Source organism: Euprymna scolopes, chromosome 15 (genome assembly GCF_053919585.1).
Source record: "Euprymna scolopes isolate OS-2025 chromosome 15, ASM5391958v1, whole genome shotgun sequence".
NCBI lineage: Eukaryota > Metazoa > Mollusca > Cephalopoda > Sepiida > Sepiolidae > Euprymna > Euprymna scolopes.
In genome coordinates, this window is record NC_136496.1 from 78,884,208 (window position 1) to 78,890,207 (window position 6,000).

Sequence of the window (6,000 nt, forward strand, 5' to 3'; positions counted from 1 at the left end):
GCCGGGCGACCTGCTAGTAATGTTCAAACGTGTTATGATTTGTTTGTTTGTTTGTTTTTAATTAAACAAATTAATCAACTAAATTTTTACAAATGCATTACTTGATAGCACAAAATAAATCACAAATCAGAATTAGGACAACGAGGGGCCTTTGTTCATTATTCTGTACCTTATTTTACAAATAAATAATATAAATAAACGTATTTGTCGATTTTTTCCTGGCAAGTGACATTTTAATGAGGGAAGGGGTATCTTTGTGTGAATACTTGGTTGCAAAGTTGGAAATCCATACCTTAATCAAAGAGAAAAATAATTGTTCGAACGCGTCTGTAGTAATAAAAAAAAAAATGAAAAGCAACTACATTCAAGTAATACTTACTTTTTGTTTGAAAATCTGCTTTAAAGAAAAAGATAATTATAAAATGTGTTTACTAAAACGTGACGACGTCGATGGGTGAATGTCAACATTTAAGATGGCGACCAGAAAAGCAGGTTCGCAGAAAACTTTTAAAATATATTAAATGACTATTTCAAAACAGGCCCGATCTCTTTGATGAATATTATTGGTAAAAATATTATTTTATTTGTCGCAATATTTTAATGTCGAAAGATGCAAAAAATGGCTACAACATTTTCAACGTTAAGCAGACGACAAATTACGGCTACCGTTGTTAAAAAAAAGAAAAAAAAAACACCGAGAAAAGATATTAATTATTATTTAAAAAAAAAAAAAAAGTAAAATTCTAAATTATCATTTTATAATGTTTTAATGTTGACTGTCCCCCCCCCCATTCCCCGGCGGGATGCAAGGATTCACGCTGGACGTCGTAGCTCCATTCCTGGTTCGTTCCATTCCTAGGTAAACAACAAACCATCACATGGTATCATTGTAACGTTTTTATTATATATATAATATATATATATATATATATATATATATATATATATATATATATATATATATATATATATATATATATATATATATATATATTGTCGGAATTAGCATACCAACAAGTAGGGGGGGGGGAAGACGGTTTAAGTCTTCCAACGAAATGTCGACGTTGCTTACAAGCAGTCTTTCCTTGTAAAAGTAACAAATGGGTAACGATGGTCGAAGTGTAATTTGTCTAACAGACAGCAACAACTACAACTACAACTACACCCCTTTTTATCTACTCCAACTCTCAGTCAACGAGATTCACGCGTGACTGAAATGTCTATTTAACTTGTAAGGAATAGGCACTCAGGTTCTTTGATTAACGAACCACCAGCCGTGTTGGTCACAGCTACCAGCACTCTTTTCTTCCCCACCGACCTACTCTCGGCAAGTCAACGAATTGAAAATTCTCACAATATATATATAACCCTAACGCCCTCTCTTGTCTGAGGGCCGGGCCGCATCCGTTGCTATCCTGGTTCACAGGAGCATACTTGTGATGTACTTCTGGCCGTCTTCATTGCTCCCAGCTCACAGGACCATAGATGCAACCCAGCAGGGCTACATTCTTACTTGTCTAGTGGTGGACCCCTCAAGGTGACCAGACTCCCACTGGTCACTGGAAAATATCTTTCTGCTGCTCAGGGCACGCGAAATGTGCATGACCCTAAGTCCGTGGGGCAACATTGTCGATTTCGGCCGTCACTCTGGCTTCATACTGGATCCAGTCTATCTCTTTCATCATCTGGCGTCAGGGCATACCTGAAATAAACTGCATCTTCATTCAGGCCGGCAATCGAGAAAGAAAGAAAAACTCTGGTTCATTTTCGTAAAAACCAACAATATAATTATTCATAAGTCGTTCTACACTTGTTTAAAGTCGAGTTCTTTGATCCGAGCTTCATGATTCAGGTTGTATAACTTAAGTTCCTCTAATTAATTTCCCAGCTAAGAACAAGAGCCCCTCAACTAAGCTCTTATGAGGGTTTTGCCCCCACCCCCAGGCAGGGTGAGAGCGATGTGGACGCCTCGATGCCAGCCCGTAAAAGGACCCTAACTCTAAAAAGCCAATCGTTTTTATAAAACTGGCCTCTTCTCCCCTCTCTCATATTGAAGATTACTTTTCCTTTTTTTTCCCCTCTCTGAACCTCTTTTTTTTCTCTATCCCATTATCTTATTCTTTTTCTTCTCTCGTGAACTCCTTTCTCTATCCCCTTATTTTATTCTTTTCATTTTCTATTTTCTTGTGACCCACTTCTTCCTCTTCCATGACCATATCTCTCCCTAGGTTCAATTTATTTATCTGTCCAACTAACTTATCACTGGCTTGGTGGTCTGGTAGTTAAATACAACAGGTGGACCCAAATGACAACATCTCCCAGACACCAAAGCAGACCTTTGGCCATCAACTCCCCATATTTCTCCTATAACACAGAACAAGCTAGGTAACATACAAATATCCGTGCATGAGGTCGCCAAGCTAATCAAGAACCTAGATTCCAGTAAAGCAACTGGCCCTGATGGCATCCCAATTATAGTGTTAAAAAAGCTTCAACCAGAACTTGCTCCCATACTTACGAAACTATTTAAGCGCTGCCTTAAGGAGAAGTGCTTTCCAACTCCCTGGAAGACCTCATCAGTTTGCCCTGTATTTAAGAATTCAGGTGATGTCATCTCCCTCTCAGTACAGACCAATAAGTGTCCTGTGTGTTATGAGTAAGTTGCTGGAATCCATATTAACTAGAGAAATAGTCAACCACCTCAGCAGGAATAACCTTCTTAGTGACACACAATATGGTTTCCGCTCTGCAAGATCTACCGCAGATGTGCTGACGGTTATATCCCACAGGATTAGTGAATCTCTTGACAAAGGCTTCCTTTCTAGGGCAATTGCTCTTGACATATCAAAGGCCTTCGACAAGGTATGGCATAAGGGTCTACTTCACAAGATTTCCAGCTACGGTATAACTGGAAATGTTTTTTCAATCATTAAATCATTTCTCTCCGATAGGCTCATAAGAGTAGTGGTCGATGGACAAAAATCAGAAGCCTGCAATATAAATGCTGGAGTCCCTCAGGGGTCAATCCTGGGCCCAACTCTCTTCCTGATCTACATCAATGACCTCCATAAACACATACTTAAATCATTCGTTGACATCTATGCTGATGCCACGACCATATACGGTAACACATCAAAGGCTGTAAATGACAAAGTTCTCTCCGATTCTCTCTCCTCTGATCTCGAGCGTGTGGTTCAGTGGGGGAAGATGTGGCTGGTTACCTTTAATGCATCCAAAACCAAACTCCTATCCTTACATCATCAACGCTCTGATCCCCATCTGGCATCAATTGTGATGGATGGCTCTCGTCTGGGTGAGGCCCCGTGTTTTGACAAGCTTCTGGGCTTGACCTTTACTCCTGATCTGAAATGGAACACGTACATCAAGTCTGTCGCCAAGGTCGCTGGAAAGATGGTGGGATTCTTCTACTGCTCCAGAAGATATCTCACTACTGATGCAATTCTCTGTCTATATAAAAGCCAAGTACGTCCAAGGATGAAATGCTGTTGCCATATCTGGGCAGGAGCTGCTAAAAACAGCCTATCCTGCCTTGACAGAGTACAAAATAGACTTCGTGGCTTAGTGGGGGATGCCCTTTTCTCTACCCTGCAACCTCTCTCCCACAGAAAAGACGTTGCGAGCCTATCCTTGTTTTATCGTTATTTCCATGGCAGGTGCTCATCTGAACTCCAATCTCTGGTCCCCCCTCGCCAATCTTTCACGAAAAACACCTGTCTAGCTGAATCCACTGTGAAAAATTTCCCCCAATCTATATCTGTGCCTAAATCAAAACGTGGATTCCATGAACAAAGCTTCTTTCTTAGAACTGCACGCCTGTGGAACTCTGTTCCGTCTGCCTGCTTCCCACCGGACTACAACTTGGATGTCTTCAAGTCCAACGTTAACAAATTCCTAATGAATCGCCCCCTTAAGTAAACACTTCATCAAATCTCCACACTAACGTAATGTACTTGCAATAACCCTTATCCCTGAGTGGCTTCCAGGCCTTGATAAGTGGTGATCACTGTGTAAAAAAAAAAAAGTTATTGTACCTGTCTCACTCAATTAGTAGTTAAAATTCATTTTTACCAAATCCAACTAGAAAAGCAATCTCTTTTTCCACGAATCCTATTATCAAATTTTATATTTTTTTTTTCATTGAAAAAGATACTATTTCTTCTCTGGTGGACAGAAATCTCATAAACATCTGTTTTTCCTCGACCAAGTGTCAGCATGACCCCCCCCCCCCAACCATACATCATCCTCTCCCATCTTTATCTAGCTGTATAGGATACTTGGCACTGCCTGGGATCCCGTTACATTCGCCCCTTCCTTTCACTTGTCAATTAGTCATAATTGGCATATATACGACTTGCACCAAAAGCCCGACCCGAAACTAGTAATTCTCCAATCAAAGTCAATGAAAAGCAACTGACAAAAATTGTCCATTCAACATGAAAAATATTCTGGTTCAATGGTTCTGGTTGTACTGCTGTATATATATATATATATATATATATATATATATATATATATATATATATATATATAGTTTTTTTGTTGTTGATTTTGAAACGATATTGAGGTTAGCGTCTTCACCTTGAAAATCGGATTTTTTTTTAGAAATTGCCCATTTTTTTATTTTGGACGTAAACAAATAATATTTTTATTTATTTATTTACTTATTTATTTACTTATTTTTAAAACAGTAATCTACGTACATGCAGGTTTCGGGACCCTACCCCTCTTCAGCGTAGCTTGACTGTTATTAGGACTCGAACCCTGGGCCTTATGTATTTCAGTATAGCGTCTTATATATATACGAACTGTTTTCAATAAGTTTCTGGACTTTTTTTCATATGGGCACTTTTATTGATACTATACACATGGAACTCTAGTCCCCTTCGAAGTAATCTCCTCCGGCTGCAATGCACTTGTACCAATCCAACAATGCCTGGAAGGCCCCGTGGGAGTCCTTTTGTGTGCGCGTGTCAATGACATCGTCACAGCCTATTTCATCTCAATTGTCTCATAGCGACAGCCTCTTAAGTTTTATTGTACTGAAGAAATAACCAAGTCACAGGGAGCAAGGTCTGGGCTATAAGAAAAGTCAGGAACTGTCTTGATTCCCATCTTGGTCAATAGTCTGTGACAAGGATGGAGTTGTGGACGAGTTCATTGATCTGGTGAAAATGCCACTGACCCAATTTAAAGAGTGTTAGCATCTTCCGACAGAATGTATGCGTGCATAAGTACTTGTACGTAGTTCATAGTTCTTATCATCAGAGAAAATGGCACTCATTCAATAACTAAACATGCACCTATGAAATTATAAGCTTCCACAGCTCATGAGTCATGGATTTTTATATTCGCCTACACATGCATTTTTTTCAATTGATAAACTCCCTTTTTTTCACTTTACTAGTCCTATTGAGGTGACTAAATCATGTAAATGCAAAACAGTTTCTTGTTTCCCCTTTATTTTCAGTTCTTCTCTACAAATGACCATGTGCATGCAAAACATGTATTTCTTTTTTTCATTTTTTTTTTCATTTTCGGTACTTCTCTATGACTTAACCTATGTACATGCAACCGAGAAAAGATAACCAAAAGAGGCTCATACACCCTTTAAACTACTTGATCCTTTTCTCTTTCTCATAAATCATAAACAATCAGACAAATATTTGCGCTTTTGATATTTGTTTTTTTTTTTTTCATTCTTTTTCTTTTTTAATAATGGCTTAGGGACTGACTTTGGGGTCTCTGCTTGTAACCTTGAGTTTTGTCGATGGTCGCAGCACGCTATCCAGGTTTGGTAGAGGGCACTTATTGGTATCCCCGCCTCGCCCAGGTGCGCTACTGTCGGTGGTTTGTGGTTACCTGATTTCTTCTTACATTTAACACTGGGGAATTCTTTCAGTATTGACTCCTACATTTTTATCCAGCTATCTGCTAATTAAAAAAAACAATCTTCAGATTTCTCTCACACCTCATTGAGTA

The 6,000-nt window shown here is 38.9% G+C and overlaps 1 protein-coding gene across 2 annotated transcripts in view; it reads right to left on the bottom strand.

Moving 5' to 3' along the window:
• Window positions 1–479, bottom strand: part of LOC145293928 (uncharacterized) — a 31,733-nt gene extending 31,254 nt beyond the window's left edge. Inside the window, exon 1 of one of the 2 annotated variants that reach the window (XM_080140753.1) lies at window positions 380–479. The gene's annotated coding sequence lies outside the window, so the exon portion shown is untranslated. The remainder of the gene's footprint in view (window positions 1–379) is intronic. The other variant, XM_080140754.1, reaches the window with a different exon arrangement.
• Window positions 480–6,000: the final 5,521 nt, after the last annotated feature.